This window comes from Felis catus, chromosome A1 (genome assembly GCF_018350175.1).
Source record: "Felis catus isolate Fca126 chromosome A1, F.catus_Fca126_mat1.0, whole genome shotgun sequence".
Taxonomy (NCBI): Eukaryota; Metazoa; Chordata; class Mammalia; order Carnivora; family Felidae; genus Felis; species Felis catus.
This window is the reverse complement of record NC_058368.1, coordinates 228333852-228354129: the sequence shown is the minus strand read 5'-3', so window position 1 is coordinate 228354129 and position 20278 is coordinate 228333852. Positions and strand designations below refer to the sequence as shown.

Genomic DNA, 20278 nt, shown 5'->3' with positions numbered 1-20278 from the left:
CTTTTTTTTTAAACTCAGTAACATACCATGGACATCTTCCTCATCCAGACTCACAGAGGTACTCCATTACATATTTGTTCTTACTGCATAATATTACATAATATGTGTGGACCAGCACTTAGTCACTGTTTGTATTATTTTTTCAATGTTTATTTATTTATTTTTGAGACACAGAGAGAGCACAAGCAGGGGAGAGGCAGAGAGCGAGGGAAACAGAATCCAAAGCAGGCTCTAGGTTCTGAGCTGTCAGCACAGAGTCCAAACACAGGGCTCAAACCCACCAACCATGAGATCATGACCTGAGCCAAAGTCAGATGCTCAACGGACTGAGCCACCCAGTCGCCCCACTGTTTGTATTATTACAAACAGTACCATAACGAATGTCCTAGTAAATGTATATATGAGTGTATACACAAGTATAATGAGTCCGATTCCATTTTTTGATGTTTGCTGACAGCTTTGAAGCCTCACATCACCCTCTTCTCTTGTCCACCTCTGGGGAAATTAATAGTAAAAACCATGTTTTCCCTTCCTTGGTGCTAGTTGAAAATTCAAAATATGCATCCTCTGTCTCCCACACAAGCACCCTCTACCCAGTCCCACCCACTAACCACAATAAAAACCCAAGCCACGACTTCACTTTGCTCTCAATTCATTTCAGACTTGCTTGGAAACCTGCCTGCTATCCCCTGAAAGCCTTATTATGTAAGTAATAAACTTTATCATACTCTCTCAGTACATGTGTGGCATCTAGGCATCTGATGCAAATTTGAGCGGGGGGTTGAACACGTCCTTCCAGAGGGGAACCACAAGACAGCAAGTATTTATGTGGAACCAATTTCTAGAAGTAGATTTATAACACTTACAGGCGGTATAGTGTCCTGTTTTTCCATATCCTTACCAACTATATGTACTTAGGGGTTTTTTTTTAATATCTTTTGCATCCCGATAAGCCAAAAGGGAAAATAAAGATAGAATTTAATTGCATTAGTTTCTAATTCTCTGATTGATAATGAATTTGATATTCTTTTCATTTGCTTTCTGGCCTTTTGTAATTCTTTTACAATGTATTATTTGCACTCTGTTCTCATTTTTCTATATGTAGGAGCACTTTATTAAGTATGTTAATCTTTACCGGTGGTATATATTGCATATTTTTTGTCTCATTCTGACTTTAACTTTTTTAATGGTGTCTTTTTCTGTAGGCAAGTTTTTAATTTTTATATCAATTGGCCCTCTTCATTTTATCTTTTTGGTGCTCAGTCATGTTTAGGAAGGACCTCCACAACCTAAGATTATAAATGTGTCTGTCTCTATTGTCTTTTGGAATATTTACAATTCCATTTTTTGTATTTATACATTTTACTTGAAGTTAATATGTAAATATAGTGATATAATAATTTCATTTTCTTTCCTAATAGGAGCCTAACTATCTTAAACCACTTATTAAATAATATGAATTTTCTCTGCTGATTTGAAATACCGGTATTATCATACACAAAATTGGCATATTCCAAACATACACACACACATTTGCACTTTGTCTTGTTCCTTGGATCCATGTGACTATTGCTTTTTTACAAAGTCAGCCTTTGTAATATAATCTGTTAGGATTATATTTTTTTCCAAATTTCCAAATTTTCTTGGCTATTGTTTACAATAAGCTTTAGCATTCATTTGTCAGACTCCATGCAAGTTTCCTTAGTCTTTATTTTTAGATCTTCATTTTTAGATTAATTTTGAAAAAAAATTGATATCATTATTATATTTAGTCTTTCCCTCCAGAATATGGAATAGATCTCCATTTATTTAAGTTCTCCACAATTTCTGCAATTAATTTACATGTTCTAGATTCTAATAAGTGCATATTTTCACACCTTATTGTTTCTGAATGCCTAACATATCACATGTAGATGTTTATGATAGTATTTCTTTCGGGGTTTTTTCAAAGTGCCATAATTAAATTGTACATAACATTTTAGAGTCGAGAAAATGTTGTGCCTTTATAATAGAAGCATTTCTTTACATATTTTCAAAATACCACTAGATATTTTACATAATTTTTGACATTGTTTTTTTATCCATCTTTGGCTACCTCCATTAGAGTTTGAGGTTATTTTTGTAGAAAATGCTATAAAAATTTTTTGGATTGTATTTCTAATATATCTGGTAATCAACATTTAAATTACCATGGAGAATCTTTTCATAATCAATTATTCGGCAATCATTTATTTTATAAGCTTCGTGTACACAGATCAGATTTTCTTAAATAAAAAAATCTCCCGTGCTCTTCTATTAATGTTTTCTCTCAACAGTTTGCACACAAATCAATTTGTGTGAATCAACTAACACTCATGACTGTTATTAACCCTCAATATTGCAATTAGCGGCATTAGTGTTAGGGAACAACAATTGTTTATGGAAAGCAGGTGCTATGACAAGAACATTAGGGATATGATGATGAGAACCATCCTCATTAACAAGGCTATTCATCCCCAGGCCAATGAGGCCAAGTAAATCCGAAGCCAGGATTCTACAATTAGGAACAGATAAATCCAGTCAGTATCAATATGCGGTGACCATATTAATTCTTTATAACAGGCATAACCTGCTGTCTAAAAGAAAATTCTTACATGCCCTTTGAAAGTTTCTCTGAACTGATGCCATAGGTGAGGACTAACTCTTAGGAGGTAATAGCAAATCTATTACGAAGTTTTCCTAGACCTCACAATCCATGAGTACAAAAGAATTATGTTGATATCAACGACTCGGATATCTCAGCCTCCTTAAAATTTCACTCCCAAGAATTTCGGGAGCATGACTACACATGGAGCTAGGAGTCAGTCCACTCAGTTATATGTGACTTTCACTGTTTCTACCATCTGCCTTTGTGGGACTCCACCCACCATTTCCCTCCAGGACTGCCCTAGGTGTCCAGAGTTCCTGGAAACCAAACTTGTATGTCCGATGCTGAGCAGGGACTCTATGCTACCCTCTTGGCATATAGTGGGTGAAATTATCTTTTCAGGAGGTTGAGGTCTTATGTGTGAACAAGAACATACAATGTGTCACTCAGTTATATGTCCATGCTTCCTTTTCTCTCTGACCAGGCATAATATAGATAGATTTCTATCTAATAATTGTATCAAGCATACACACGTGTCAGGGATTGGGCTAAGAGCTACAGATGCAAAAACGAATAAGACACAGACTCTGAATTCCAAAAGTTTATGGTCTAGTAAAGTCGATGCCTGTGTCAGAAAATAAGTTCCATATAGAAATTAACCAAAATTACTTGATTGCTTCTCAAATATTTGAAGAAATCATCTCACTGTAAATCACTATCGCTCATCTTGTCTGGGATGTGATATTACTATTTCATTAATATCTTTCTTTTGGACCCTTGGGAATTATTACCAGCTACGGTACAATTTGACCTTCAGATTCAAATCTAGTCGTGGTCTCTGTTATGCAGAAAAGGAAAAACCAAGCCCACCTTGTTTGTTTGTCCAAAGCTCACCTCTCCATTGGCTTACTCTGCAGTCAGGAATTGCCCAGAGAAAAGAAATAATAGTTAATATTTCCAATATTCCTATGTTCTGCTGTATGTTTCCATCTTTATTTTCTTGCACATTATTTGCTCTGGGTATGGATAAATGCTAATGAATGGGAAAACATAACAATAATATCATGCAAATAATTAAAGAATATGCCTTTTTGTAGCCACTTATTTTCTCTTTCCAAAAACTGTTGATAGTGTAGGAAGAAAAAACAAAACAAAACAAAAACAACCTTCTAGTATCCATTTCCCCACATAAAAAGGTAAATAGACTGGCCCGAGGATTCAATTTACCACTTTTCAAACCAAGTTTAAGTGCTGACTCCAAATCTGCTGTTAACATAAAAAAGTTAAAAAAATAAATTAAAAAAAAAGTCTTTGCAGTTTAGGTTCTTGGCATATGGCCTCCTCCAGACTCCCTAGACTCCAATTTCTAATCTACAATACAGCCTCTGAAAAACAATTGTCAAAGCTCCATACACATTGGAAAAGAGATTTTCTATCCACTGCCAAATGAAAAGTTAAATACCACGCTGAAATGCATAGCAAAATCCTTTATCACTGGAGGGCAAAAGGTGCTTTCAATACTTTATTTAAACTTACATACATTATTACTGCTGGCACAGCGAGTAGCTCTAAAGCTTTCTAGATGTTTCCTTCACTTCTTAGGGGGAAAAAAAAAAAAAGAGGTCTGTTATTTGTTTTTCCTTCCACAACAGCCCCAGACTATAATTACACCAAATCTCCTCATGCTATAACTAGGGGAAAAGATTGGGGGTGTTTGCATGTTTAAATGAAAAGCTTAATTCCTTCAAATGCTGCCACAATTTTTAAAAAAATTTTACTTCATATCTGAAGTCCCCCATGACATATGCTACCTAAGAATAATATTTTTAAACCCACATATGCCAAATATGCTGTTACCGTTCTCACATTATTAGTCAAGTAAAGCTCTTCACTAATTCTGCATCACAAAATGTTCCCAACACTTGAAGACACTTGCAAAATTTCATACTTCTAATTCTTTTTTACCTGGAAGTTCACAACATTAATTTTTAACATGCTTGGGGAAATCATGAAACCAGAAGCAGATTTAAGTAGCAAAATTTTGTAACACGTGTTAGGCCTTTCAACCATCGCCTAAGCTGGCTATTTTCATTCAATCTTTCGGTTCACTGCTGCATCAGCTTCTATTCCAAGGAAGGTTTTGCCTTCTCACTGGGTCTTTTTGTAGGCGGACCTCATTTACATAACACTCGACAACTTTTATTCCAGTCCATTTAGCCTCTAAGATTCCATTAAAACTCTAAAGGGACCATGGCTGAGTTAGGTGAGCTATAAAAGCAGGGCAAGTCTGCACCCCCCCCCCCACTTTCTGCCACCCAACCTCCCAAAGGACAGAAGCTTTACCCCCTCGGTCCTCTCTGAACACCTGCTTGGCTCCCCTTCCTGGCACCTGGTTTTGCATTTTGGTTTTTCTCATTTGTGCCTTTCTGTCTACTTAACCCACGGCCCTATTTCGTCTTTCACCTCTTCACTCAGTTCCTCTTCTCTCTTTTCACTCAATTCCTTTTCTTCTCTCTTCTGAAGTGGAGACGTACAAAGAAGCAAGAAGTAAAGGGGAGAAAGTCAAATGTCTGTCTTCAGGCTATTAACTGAAGTTCCAGAGACTTTTGTATTGTGCCTTTGTTCCTTTTTCTCCCCAAATATCTCCAGGTTTACATGTTAGTATTTTTTGTCTCTCTCTACTCACTATCCCAATAACTGAAAACTTGTCGTAGCTCCTCCAATCCCCTGAGGGTCTCATTATTTGCCCAGCAGATTTATGTGCTGGGATGAGGGGGAAGGGGAGGCTAGGAAAGAAGAAATGGGACAGATACTGGGGCGCCTGGATGGTTCAGTCGGTTGAGCGTCTGACTTCCACTCAGGTCATGATCTCACTGTTGGTGGGTTCGAGCCCTGCGTTGCATCGGGCTCTGCACTGACAGCTCGGAGCCTGGAACCCGCTTCGGATTCTGTGTCTCCCTCTCTCTCATTTTCCTAACAACAGTTAGCCCCTCAAGGTCCTGGAAACCTTGCTTCCAAAATTCCTTAGAGACTTATGCTGTCCCTAACCCCCTCCCAACCTGAATATATATAATCAGTCACTCTTCACAATCCCAGGGCAGCTCTTTCTGCCCACAGGTCCTGTCCCTGTGCTTTCATAAAATCACCTTTTCTGCACCAAAGATGTCTTCAAGAATTCTTTTTTGGCCATTGGCTCTGAACACCCACCATCACCCCAAAACCCCATCACGAAGGCTTCATCACTGCTCTAGTTCTCTTAGGACTTCAGGAACATTCTTCCCTCCATTTGTCCTTCATGATTCCCACTCTGCTAACCCCTGGGTGCCCCAACATCCTCTTCTGGTTTTTTCAACCTTGCCAGGGCTCTACACTTGTCATTAGCGTCTGTCCAGTTGATCAAACTTGAGCAGAATTCTATTCCTTGCAGACTTCTGACTGATGCACCTGGCTTGTAAAGGGCCAGTGACAACGTTACACAGAAGGCTTAAGCACCAAAGAGCAAAACAGGAACAGCATTCTTCCCCTGTTCACGTTGTCCAAAATGTGCTATCCAAATGGAAAGCAACATGACTATTTATTATTAGCAGTATTAAATGGAGTGTTGACCCTTTTCCATTAGTCTTATAAAGAATGGTGAGTTGATGGGTCAGTCGGGTTAAGTGTCCAACTCTTGATTTCGTCTCAGGTCATGATCTCATGGTTCATGGGTTTGGGTCCCCTGTCGGACTCTGTGCTGACAGTGCAGAACCTGCTTGGGATTCTCTCTCTCCCTCTCTCTCTCTGCCCCTCCCCTGCTTGCTTGCTCTCTAAATAAATAAATAAATAAACATTAAAAAAAAAAGAATGGTGAGTTGATGTTAAGCAGCTGATATGAGCTTTGTTCTTCAAAACTCATTACTTCTTTAATTTTGAATCCTAGAACTTTTTCCGGGAAAAAGTAGAATAACTCTACGTGGGGAGAAGAGAGAGTACATCTGCCATCACAGCTCTTTTTGGTGCCAAGTCCCTGCAGTGGGAAGACGGCAACCTGCTGTAGCTATTAATATTGCAGAAGAAAAATGTACAGTAGAAGGAAATTGCCATCAAATGCCCTAAAGTCAGAACAAAGAAGTAAAGAATTCTTTAGTAAAGAGTAGTGATGTACCCATTCTTTGCTGAGGTCCCGATTAAGTTTAGTCTAGATTTGGATTATTTTCACTAGGTTTTCATACCAAGGACATTGGGGGGGGGGGAGTGAAGCAAAAATATAAGTCTCTAAATCATTTAAGAGCTTAAGAGAAATTCTCTTGATTTTTTTTTATTTAAAAGAATTTTTTTAATGTTTATTTTCAAGAGAGAGAGACAGAGACAGAGACAGAGAGCAAGCAAGGGAGGGGAAGAGAGAGAGGGAGACACAAAATCCGAAGCAGGCTCCAGGCTCTGAGCTGTCAGCATAGAGCCCAATGTGGGGCTCCAACTCACAAACCAACCCAAGATCATGACCTGAGCCGAAGTTGGGTGCTTAAGCGACTGAGCCACCCAGGTGCCCCGAGAAATCCTCTTTATTTATCAAAATCTTTTTAGCCAAATCTAACAGTAATGGAGCACTTCATAAAATCAAGTATTACCACAAAATGATGGCAGGATAAAGGACAAAATCTTCTTTTATATGAAAGCTGTCCCCATGGGAAAAGATGGGCAATATAAATTTAGGCCAATACTTTTGGGAATGCATAGTGCTTAAAAATTCTTAACAAGATTGGAGATTGAAAAAAAATGTAATGGATTAATGATCAAGTAAACCTGTTAAAGTAGAAAAGTGCAGATATAGGCAAAGAAAGAGATTCTTTTCTGTTACATTTAGTTTGTGTTTTAAGTAGGAATCACTATCACTATCTCTGTTGTTGTTAAACAACAGCAACAGCACCAACAGGGATAATCTTGATTGACCAAAAGATTTGTAAAAAATTAAGGGCTTGTTCTTCACAATGCAGAAAGATTTGCCACTTTCCATAACGTGCTGCTTTCTAGAATGTGTCCAATTAGGGCATAAAAGTTGTTTTCTAGATTCCTAATTACTTCAAAGATGAGTTTTGGTTTTGAGATGAGTGTTGACAAGACAGAAACCAAACTACAGACTTTTGGAAGTTGGGACCAATAATAAGAAATTAGCAATCAAATGTAAACCTTTCGGGAATCGAATAAAAACTTTGGTGAAAATAGGTTTCAAAACAGCACACAAGGAGAAAGTCTTCTGCATAATGTCCAGTCCCACCAAAACCTAAAGACAGCATTTAATTCAGATATTTTGGGGGGAAAAATAGGGTAACTTCCAGTTCTGGAGAGCTGACAGACCACAAGCTTTCACGTCTCTTTGAAATCAATATCCCACTGATGTGACTGAAGTAAAACACAACAGAGGCTAAATTAAAGCTGAGTTAGAGAGGGCTTCACCAGCAAACCAAAACAAAGAAAGATTTCTCAAAGAGATTTCTCAAACGGATGCAATCAAACTGATGACAAGTCCCCACAAAGAGAACCCAAAATACAGGCATTAAGATTGGACTCAGACAAAGGACACCTGCACGGAGAACCTGAGGGCAAGTCCTGCGGTCAAGGTTGAGAGAGAGGAAGACTCTGAAATCAGAATGCCTGAATTCATCGGATCCAGGCTCCAACACCCTGCCTGCCTCAGTGTTCTCAAAGAATGCAAATGAGAATAGTATTTACCTGGAGACCTACTATGAGGGTTACATGAGATCACGGAGATAAAGCATTTCACCGAATGTCTGTCTTACAGGAAGTGCTGAAGCATTCAGAATGTAACAAAAATGAAAATACCAAATTTCAACACCTAAGGGAGGCAGTTAAAAATAAACAGAAAAATCTTATAGTGTTTTTCTTTAAATAATATATTTTATTTATCCCAGGGGTTCTCAGCCAGGGGAGAGTTTTAAATGCCTTCATTGTTCAAGGACTGGAATGCATAAACTAATTGCAGCAGAGTCTGTGGGTTCCCTGCCCAGATCCTCAGGGACCCTCTATCAGCTGTGGCATGTGCTCCTGCTAATGACCTACCCCTGCACGGGTCTGCAGTGGGCTCCCCTTAGATGATTTCCCCACCCATGGATGCCTGAAGGTATGTCCCAGCTCCCACTGGCTCCATTGGAGCCAATGGCTGACTATAGTAATCCTCCCTTATTTGTGGGGTATGCGTTCCAAGACCCCCAGTGAATGCCTAAAGCCGTGGTTAGTACTGAACCCTATACATAACATATTATTTCTATATGTACACACCTATGATAAGGTTTAATTTGTAAATTAGGCACAGTAGGAGATTCACAATAACTCAGAATAATCATAATAATATACTATAATAAAAGTTATGTGAATATGGTCTCTCTCACTCAAAATGTCTTATTGTACTGTACTCATCCTTCTTCTTGTGACGATGTGAGATGATAAAATGCCTACCTGATAAGATGCAGTGAGGTAAATGACATAGGCATTGTGACATAGCGTTAGGCTTCTGTTAACCTTCTGATCATTTGTCAGAGGATGACCATCTGCCTCTAAACCAAGGTTGACCACAGGTACCTGAAATCTTGGAAAGCGAAACCACAGAGAAGGAGGAACTACACTGTAACGTTGGGACACAAAGTTCCTGCGTCCTTGTCACAAGTTAGGACAGACCATGGTGCAATTCCTGCTTGATTTATGCTACAGAGCTCCCCAGAGAATCAGGCTGGGTGAACTTAGACCTCTCCCATTCCCTCCCTGCTACCTCGCTCCCTGCAGGCTCTTGTGAACACTTCTGTAACAAACTAGCTTTACAAGAATTGCCACCTCACACTCTGCAGCTGGGGAGCCCAGCCTAAGTTATAAGCCTTCAGGTCAGGAACCCAGAAAAAGTCTTCCCCCCAAACTGAACCAAAATAAAAACATAAGCCAATAATAAAATGAAAGTGTAAATTGGTGAAAAGGCGGGGAATTGTGAGCTTGACAAATTGAACCAAGAATGTGAACTTTTGAGTACTTCTCAAATGGACCTCTCTGTCTATTGACCTTACAGATCATAGTGCTTTATGTAAAAAATAAGTAATTTGGAACTCCAAATAGTTGATGTATGCTCATAAAAAGGCCTTGTCCCTACACCAAAAGTTGTAAATGTATTCCTGTGGGTATATTGTTAGAATACAATGTGTCTAATCAAATATGATATCTGTTGTCTCTGAACATTGTTTTTCTTTTCTTTTCCAGTTAACCAATCAACAGCCAATTCCATTGAATTGGTGTGCTTCTATTCTACTCAAAAAGACTTCAAAAACCACAAGAAAGGAAAACAAGAAAATATACACATATTTGCTCATTTGTGAAAGAATAAACCAGAAACTAATGTGACTGGTGACTTGAGTAAAAACAGGGTGGAAAAATGGGAGAATGGAAATAGGATACAATCGCAAGTGGGGTAATATTCTCTGGACATTCTGTTTTGTACACCTCTGACTTTTAGAATAATTTTCATGTTTCACATGACGAAAGATAAATTATTAAAGTTGAGCGGAATGTGGTGGGGGGAGGTAGGGGGAGGTGCTGGTATAGGGTGGAGTCAACTGGGCTTTGTCTTACAGGGTCCACCATGCCCGTGGGGAGGGGGAGGAACACACCTTTGGGGCTCCTGGCAGCAGGGTGGGGAGAGTCCACAGGACTCTGCCCAGTAGGATCCAAAGCTGGAACTTGGGATGGGGGGGACAAGGCATCACTTCTTTGCTGTGCTTCACCTCAAGCAGGGCGGATAAAGTCAAAAAGGTTCTGTTCCATAGATATTTCTCTTGGTCATCTCCCTAGAAAGAATGGGCTCATCCTAGGGCTCCTAATGTCTTCTCCCAATAGCAGTTCTGCTTTTCAGGCTTTTCTAGCACTCAGGGAGAGTTAAGTGGGAAGCAAAAGAAAACAGTTCCAAGAACACACTTCCAGGTCATTCTGTGGGTCTAGAGATTTTTACCCAATATGGCTACTTTTTCTACCTTCCAGAGTCTTCTGATAGTTGTTGTATTCATTTTAGTCCAGGGCTACTCATTGTTGCTAGTGAGAAACACACAGTAAAGTACTTTTATCCCATATTACCTGGACCCAGAAGTTCAAAACCCCCGATTTTTTTTTCCCCCTTTCAGAATATCAGGTTCTGCTGTCTTTGGCTTTTATCTGGTTCTATCTGGCCATTCTCTGGCGTCTGAATTAACCTCCTTGCTTCTGGTCTTTCCTTTTAATGGAGATTCCAAAGAGTGACATTTAAACTTTATTATTCCTATCTCACACATTGAATGAAATTCTTCTCAAAACAAAACAAAACAAAAACCTTTCTTTTATCAACTATTTGAATCCCCTGAAATACAGTATTTCAGGACAAGCCAATGAATACTTGACTTATTCGTTTACATACCAGCTTTCAGAAAAACGGGTTGTTACCTTAGCAAACTCCAATGATGACCAATAAGGCTTTGTGGCAGGGAAGTGGTGACAGCATTTTATGATGGCCTAGACTTTTAGCCTACTTGAATCCGTTGTATATCAATCCATCGAGGTGAATCTTATTTCGATCCATTGTCATCATTGTTCTTTTTGATATACACACTGCCCCACTTTGACTAAAATGCATCCTTTTAAGACGGATTCTCTCCTGTAACACAATCCCCAGCCGTCCTCGATATCTTCCTTACTTTAAAAAAAAATTTTTTTAACGTTCATTTATTTTTGAGAGACAGAGAGAGATAGAGCACAATAGGGGAGGGGCAGAGAGAAACGGAAGCACAGAATCCGAAGCAGTCTCCAGGCTCTGAGCTGTCAGCACAGAGCCCGACGCACAAACCACAAGATCATGAGCTGAGCCAAAGTCAGACACTGAATCAACTGAGCCGCCCAGGGGCCCCTTCCTTACTTTTGAATGTAACAAGATGTTCTTGGTATATCTTATGCGTTTTCTGTCCTCAGACCCTCAATTAAACATTCTCAAGTTGTCTTCAGTATGAAGCTAACTCCGTTGCAAAACGGAGTCTAAGAAAACTGAGTTGTTCACAACTTCTGTTTCTTTTCTCTGGAAACGTACACATTGACAAAGAAAAATAAATCATGAGTTCATAGTGATACTTTTAATTTTATGATTGTATCTTTTTTTATTTTTGAGAGAAAGAGAGTGGGGGAGAGGCAGAGGGAGAGGGGGAGAGAGAGAGAGAGAGAGAGAGAGAGAGAATCTTAAGCAGAGCCCAACTCGGGTTTTGATCTCCTTACCCTAAAGTCATGACCTGAGCCGAAATCAAGAATCAGATGCTTAGCTGACTGAACCCTCAGCCACCCCTTTTAAATTTTTTTAATTAAAAAATTTTTTTTACAGAGAGAATCTTTTTTCTTATGACAAAATTGTTGGGTGCTAATGACATTACTATAATTATATATTTGTTTTGCCATTGTATCTATTTGTTTCAAAACAACAAAATTTCTTTCTTTCTACCTTTCTTCCTCTATTTTAAGGATGGCCTTTTGAATTTTTAATTAATTTTTATTTGTAATTATGTAAAACATTCTCATGCTCCCAAAGTCAAAACTATTTAAAAAATAAAAAGATACACTCCGAGAAGTCTAGTTTTCTTCCACGGTCCTCTCTATTCTCTTCTGTCTTAGTCCGTTCAGACTGCTATAACAAAAATACCACAAACTGGTGGCTTAAACAACAAACATTTATTTCTCACACTTGGCTGGAAGTCCAAGATCAAGGTGCCTCCAGCATTAGTGTCTAGCGGGGGCTCTTTTCCTGGTTCAAGGTGGTCATCTTCTCACAGTATCTTCACGTGGTTGGAGGGAAGCTCTCTGGGGTCTCTTTTATAAGGGCACTAATCCTATTCTTGAAGGCTCCACCTCATGACCTAAGCACCTCTCAAAGGTCCACTTTCTAATAGCATCACATTAAGGGTTAGGATTTCAATATGTGAATTTTAAAGGAAAAAATATGAAGTCCATAACAATCCCTCTCTTCAAATAGGTGACTGCCATTGGCATGGGTTTTGGTATATATATATATTCCTAAGATTCCTAAAATTAAAAGCAATATACTCTAGGGGTGCATGGCTGGCTCAGTTGATAGAGCATGTGACTCTGGATCTTGGGGTTGTGAGTTTGAGCCCCATATTGGGCATAGAGACTCCTAAAAAAAAGCAATATACTTATATGCATAGTTTTGGTATGCCCGTAATTTGTACCACAGATCCATATGTCCATATATGTACACCAAATATATCAGTACATGAAGATATTCCTCATTCCCCTTTACAGCTGCATTGTGCACTTATTCAACCACTCCTTTTTTGATAAAAATTTTATATTATTTTCAGTTTTTTGCTCATGACTATTGTTACGATAAATCCTTTTCTCAGATATAAATTTGTATTTTTTTCCAGTGTATCTTCCAAAACACTGAAGTGAAATTTCATAGATATGAATGCAGAGTCAAAGGGTAAATGCATATGCACTTTTACTAGATGTTGCCAAACTGCTCTCCATAAGATTGTCTATTGTTTTATTCCCATCAGCAATTGTGTGAACATGCCTGTTTCTCACTTGCTTATCAACAGAGGATATGTCAGACTTGTAGAATTTGGTCAACCTGATAAGTGAGAAATAGTGTCACAGTGTAAATTTATATTTTTATCCACTTTAGAATGAATGAAGTTGAGCCTATTTCCATATTTAATGGTTACTAACACTTCTTTTTCTATGGAACTTCAGTTTATATTCCTTGCTCATTTTTCTAAATGGTGGTGGAGTATTTTCTTCCCGAGTTTTAGAAGAGTAATATGTTTAGGGATATTAACACATTTTCTGTGACTAAACCATAAGTATTTTTCCCAGTTTGTCATTTGTCTAAGGAGTTCTTGAATGGAAAAAAGCAAATGGTACAAGAGTGTGTAAAATACATGACTTTATACAAAAAATTTAGCGTGTATATAGTTATTCTATTCATATATTATATATAATATATTATACACCATACATTATTGTTGTATAACCTGTTGGTTAACAGTAACAGTTGGTTTCTCTTTTTTTATAATGCAGGTGCCTGACTTAAGCTTTGATATTCAAGGCATCCGTTTCAAAGAGGCAACCACTTCAAAGAGGGCTGTCTGGAATAAGCACGATGCCAGCCACAGGACTAGATCAAGAGCCAGGTCTCCTCCCCACCTGCTCAGCCCCTTTCCTTTAGCGATATTGGTAGATTTCCATAGCTGGCCATTTGGGCTGCTTCTTTTTTCTCTTCGCACACTTCATATTCCTGCTCCTCTTTTAAATTCACCAATAAAGAGTGAACCCTTGAAACTCTAACCCCCACCCTCAACTCTAATAAAAGCAGAACCCCAGCTCCATGAGTTCTCTCCACAACCCTGCTGTACAGCCCCCCAGGTGTCCCATGTGATTTTGAGGACCCTTGAGTAATAGACATTTTATCCCCCAAGGTTTCCTGATGGTTGTTGCTGAGAGTGTCTTGCAATCATAATAAGAACCACAAGGACTGGCCCAGTCACAACATATAATATAATATATAGTACATTATATATTCTACACTTAGGATATACACCGAAGTGATACTAGTGATTATCCCAGTGAATGGGAAGGGTAGCCAGAGGATGGAGGGAGAACTTCCACTTTCTATCATATTAGCTCTGTTTTCTTGAATTTTTTTCAATGAGCAAATGCACACCTTTTATAGTTTTTAAACAAAAAGAGGAGAAAAAACTCATAATTTCTAGGTGTTGTGACAATACTTTGCCAATATCTAGTCTATTTATGTTGTTTGAGGAGAAAATTGTGCAAGTGAATGCTTAGCATCCAAAGTCCAAAATAAAGAAAGAATGTAAGAATTTCAAAAAAAACAGAGGTTTCTTCTTGACCTTGATCCAACTGCCTAAAGAAAGAAAAATCATACTAATTGCTTTCCTGACACATTTGACTTGATCCCATCTTAGCAGAACACTGGTAATACCACTTCCTCTGAGTGTCCCATCTCTAATAGTTGCCTTCAGCAGTGACTTTGAAATAAATTTTAATACAAGAGACCCATTTCCTCCAGGCTAATTTGGTTTCATAAGGGACAGAGGAGACAAGTAATTGTTCTAGTGATATTATGAAGCTATGATGTATTTTCTCCAATATGTAATTAAAATGTTTCCCTTTTATCTTGGTAAACAAGCCAGGCCAATGAACTCAATCCAAATGATGAGAAATTTTAGTCTGTATTTGGGGAAAAGCAACATTAGTATTCTAAGACTTCATTTACTATCTCTCCATGGAGACATAATAACTAGGAATTACATCATACAATGAATTCTCTTGAGAATTTTGAAGAGAACTTTCAAGCATTCTAAATATATAAGAGAAGGATAGATATGCAGCTTGAGGCATCATATCCACACAGATGAATTGTCAATGCCACCAGAATTTACTTCAGAGGTGATCAACCCTCTCTTATATTTTCTGAGCTACTTTGCAATGTCAGAATTGTTTTACAACCTCATCAACAAAAATGACCAGGCTTGATCGTGTATCAAGTTGCATCACATCAAGGCTTAAGAGCTTACTAAAAACTCAGTGAGAGACTTCACTTAAATTCTGCCATCTCACTAGCATCTTCTCCAATGGGGGGAGCATAAAATCAAATCTGCATTTCTACTATTGAGGCAACTGCATAACTCTAGCAGCCATCTCTACTGTGATTCCAGAATCACAGAGACTAGCTTCAGGAAACCTATGTTTGGTGTAACTCAGCATGTCAGTAATGGATTTGTGCATGCTGGAGGGTTGGAGGATCGGCTCTCTCAAAATATACACAAAGCACAAATCAAATCACGCTGCACTGATGTTTGCCAGGAAATATTTGCAGTCAACAGAGCCACCAGACTTGCTGCTGGGACCACAGTTATGTTATGTGAATATGACAACAAAGGAGGTACCAGAACAGTCCCAACCGCTCCCTAAAAGCATTCTCTACACCAGTCATGCGCAATGCCTATAGCTAGCTCCACCATCATGGCTCTTCCTCCTGCCTAGGACACAGTGCAAACACTCCTGGGAGAGAAAAGGTGGTAGGCATTCATCATTTTTTGGAGGTTAATATAAAACCTTGACCTAAGAGCAGAGAGCATGTGTAGTTGATGCAGTTGGTGTTCTGCCCTGACCCCTATCAAGCAGAGCACCCAGCTTAACCTATCCTCCAGGTGAATCTATCCTCCAGATGCTTGGAGTGTTGGCTGCTAATGGCTCACAGCTGCCCCTCCTGCAGACTGCCCCTACTGCAGTAGGCCTTGCCTGAAACGTTAGGCAGCTCTCACCCTGGGGGGTGGGGGTGGGGCGGTGGGCAGCCCATAGTCAATCACTGACTGACACATGGTACAAACAGCCACCTCACATACCTCAAGGCAAAGTGAGCCTATAGTGCAGGTCATGCCCCAGAGCGTCCAAGCCAAGACCACATCTGTCAGGGTTTTCCCACACACTATCCTGCTTCCTCATTCCACTTCTCCTGAGAGCCCTCCCTCAGTATAAGGCATGAATCTGAGTCCCTGGCTCTCCTTCTAGGAACTGTGACTCAAAATGCAGTGGCAAGTTTTGATGGAAGGATAATGGAGACATATGCCCATGGCAAAGGGTACAAGACCAGTTAAAGAGCCATCAAGAGGCCTTTAGCCAGAGGCCTATAGACAGGTGCTGAGGAGTGGACCTGGAAGATGGTAGAGAAGAGAGGGGGAGCAGAGGGGAAAATTCTGCTGCCTCCCTCTCCTCAGGGCAGCCACAGTGATCTGGAAGAAGAGCCATGTTCCACAAAATGGAACATAGTCCATTAGTTCCCGAGCCCATAGTCCTCGGGAGTGAATGTCTGCCATTTCAGTTCCAAGTCTGGTACATTTTGCTTCAATTGCCAAGCTTCCTCGCCAGACTCATAGTTCCATCTCCCAGGAAAATTGCCTAGTTGGCCTTCACCTCCCTAACAAACTCGTTTTTGATGGATTGGCCCCTCTGGTATTATACTTACTGTACAGAGAGTAAATTTGTTTCGCTTGCCATTCAAATCTGTACTTCCTATAAGTCTGAACCTCTTTCACTCTCTCCTGCTCTCACCGTATCTCCCAGGAGAAATGAACCAGCTGGAGGACATGTCCATGGTGCGGATGGATGATAACACACCTGATGGCTTTCGGTTTCTCTGTCTCTTGTCTTTGCCTTATTAGGATTGTGTCAGGAAGGCCAAGAAACAAGGGAAATGGAAAACTTGAGTAAAACCCAAGTAAAGTGCAATATATAAGTAAAGGAGCTGGTCTCTGAGTTGGGCGTTTTCCCTCGAGAGTTCAAGCAGGGGAATCGCTAACGAGGAAAGCAATCAATGATTACCCTGAAGGTTAAAGTAGAGTAATTGCAGAATAACGGAAATAAATATAGTCATCCCAAAGAACCCTTCCTAGATTTTTCCCTCAGGGCTCCTTCTAAAACCCTTGCTTATAGTTTATTAACCTAGATGTACCCAACTTTAAGAAAAAGAGATAGAAAGAGAAACAGGTTTTTAAAAATGTGAGTGATCACATTCTCTTCCAGCGACTGAAAAGTCATTCCTGAATTAAATCAAGAAGGTGACAGCTTTGAAATGCAAATGATCACTCAATTTTAATTTACAGAGGTTCGTTTCTCATCATTGGTTTGTGTTTCCAGATGATGTTTCTGTTTTCAGATGATGAACACTTGTGCAAACGCTGACTCCATGATCCAGCTGGAGCTCAACATTCCAACTTGGTTGTACTTGCCGCATTTGCCTGCTCTCACCCCATGGCCACGGTATCTTTCTTTATTACAAATATTGTCACGTGCCTCTGGTACTTGAAAACCTCTCAGGTGCTCATGGCACCAGGATGGATAGCAGACCCCTCTACAGTCTTGCTTCACCTCTTAATTTCTCCTTCTCCAAGCCCCTCCCTTTCCCCCATCTCATTCCCCAGACACCTGAAAAACACCAAATCCCCTGTGAAGACTCACCATAAACATCTCTTTTCCATGCCTTCACTAACCACTCTGTCATTTACACCCAGTGGTACTGTGACTCCAACTTACAGGGCTGCAAAGACCTGCTCGTATACTCTGGCGTCTTCTAGATGGTGGGCTCCCTAGAGGGTAAATCAGGTTTTGAAGTTGAATCTGTAGCACCCATTACAGTATCCGACATTAGCTAGGTATACAGTAAACATTTGCAGAGTTAACGAATTTCACATTAAATTGCAAAACATTCCCTTGTCTCAGGGCATCAGCAGCAATACAGGATTAACTTCTACTTGACCCAATCAACAGCAAAATTCAGAAAGGCCAACTTTCTGCCACATAACCTTTCCATGTTAGAGTCTGAAGACTCAAATTTCCACCAAAAACGTAAAAAGTAGAAACCTGACATTCTGGAATGATACGTTGTTTGATGTTCAATATCTTGCTGGAAAAAAAAATCAAAGCTGTAACATCAAAGCTTTAGCTCCTTAATTTCTAACAAATCATTATGTTTTTAACTTTGTCTTCATGGCAGTGATTTGATGTATATTGGACACTGTAGTTTTCAAGGTCATTTCTCAAGTATTTAAACCTAAAAGGAAATCAGAGGGCGGGGGGGGGGGGGGGGGGGGGCGGTGTTCATTTAAAACACCAGAGTTTGATTCTAGTGTTTCTACTCTATTTTAGGTTCTGTCATTCTTTGTTGTACGAATGTGAGGTGGATTTCACCTTGTGGCTTTGGATTCAATAAATCATTGTTTTTGAAAGAATCTCATTGTCTGCCTGTGTAGTGCCCAATACAAAATATTCTGACAAAAATGGGGCCCAAGTAAAGAGAAAGCTGGACAATATGTTAAATCTATTTTCAAGTACTACTATTAATTTCAACGTATACGATGAAACTCTAGCTAATTCAGAATTCTAAGCATTGCTCTTGAAGATACTAATGAGTCACACATCAGTATGCCTACTTTAGAAGATTCATGATGCTGAGAGTCTCTTACTCTAGCTTGAGACCTTAAATAGAAGTTGTGATTACGTTCCTCAATGTCTATGGAACTTTAACATGAATACCTCACCACCTTATAGTGATTAACCTTATAGTAGGGCTTTGATGAGCATGTGGAAATATAAAAATATACTTTGCACCAATACCATCAATTACTATGATTTTATGGAGACAAGTGCTCCATGGATAACATCAAAATAATAGTAGCTATGATTTAATCACTACTTATACAATATACCAGCCACAGTACTGAGGCCGTTGCATACTTTGTCCTACTTAATCCCCTCAAAAATCCATATACAGTAGATACTTTTAAATCTGTACTTGGCCATTGAGGAAACCATGGCTTAGACAGGCTGAATATGGTTTTTAGATTTCCGTTGAAAAAATATGATCAGACAATAGGCCAACTCCCAAAAATACAAAGAGGAAATCTTACATTTGCAAAGCTATGTTTCTGAGGAAAGAAGAAAGAGGAGAAGAAGGAGCACAAATGCAGTATTACTGTTCCCAGTATTCCTTCTGACAGACCCTATGAAAGTTGCCAGACTTCACCCCACTCAACTCAAGGTATAGACCACCTAACATACACGCTAGCCAAGAGAATTCCAGGTTTCTTGGAAAGACTCAATACTGCCTGCACAAAATGCCCAACAGCTGTCATGGACTTGTGTGTTGAGTCTGCTATGAGCAATGTATCCTTCCTACACACCAGGAGTACATTAGTAAACAAGGCAAGCAAAGCCCCTAATCCCAAATCACCTGCGTTCTGGAAGGGTTAGGCCTGTGCTTGGTTCAGGTTGTGTGGGCCTCCAGCTTATCCAATTTGGGAGATCTCTTTCAAATAGGAATACCAGAAGTTATTAACATAAAATTAGGTGCAAACGTGAATATTAATTTAGAAAGAAACAAATTTTCTATTTTTAAGACCTAGGAAATACCACAAATATTGAAAAACACATAACATTTTTTGAAAGAGAGTATAACATTTTAGTTAATTACCTACTTAAATGCATACCAGATTATTTTTTCCTTAGAGTTTGACTGTGTACTCTATTTTTATTGTTTATTTATTTATTTTAAGGGAAAGAGAAAAAAAAAGAGAGAGAAAGAATCCCAAGCAGGCTCTGCACTGTCAGCACAGAGCCCAACATACGGCTTGATCCCACAAACTGTGAGATCATGACCTGAGCTGAAATCAAGAGTCAGACAGTTAATGGACTGAGCGCCCCCCCACTGACTGCATACTCTTTATCTCTCATATGACTTTTAAGTATCTTCTCCTATAAACAGAATAGGAAGATAATCTAGTCTTTCCTCTAGCGTGGTTGAAAAAATTTGTATTTGTTATTGATAGTACAGCCAAAGTTTATTTCAGCTCCATAACCTGATACTGGGATGACATTTTTAGCATTTTTTGTCAATTTGGGGAAAACCTTTATCATGTTTCTTTCACATATGAGCTGTTAGAGATAACTCTGCCACAGATATGTGCACTGTGAACAGAAGGAATTCTGAAAATTTCTATACTGTGTGAGTACCATCAAAAGAAGAAACTGGCCATACTCCTGACAGGGGAGGATACTCATCTTGAA

The 20278-nt window shown here is 39.3% G+C and overlaps 1 long non-coding RNA gene across 2 annotated transcripts; it reads left to right on the top strand.

Annotated features, from left to right (window-relative positions):
- The first annotated feature begins 659 nt into the window (after positions 1-659).
- On the top strand, positions 660-14019 carry LOC109492220. 2 transcript variants are annotated; one of them, XR_006586299.1, is made up of 3 exons: positions 660-705; positions 9866-10073; positions 13712-14019. It is a non-coding gene; the product is annotated as an uncharacterized LOC109492220 (long non-coding RNA). The 2 variants fall into 2 exon arrangements; XR_002736233.2 differs by lacking the exon at positions 660-705 and adding an exon at positions 8023-8744.
- The last annotated feature ends 6259 nt before the right edge of the window (positions 14020-20278 follow it).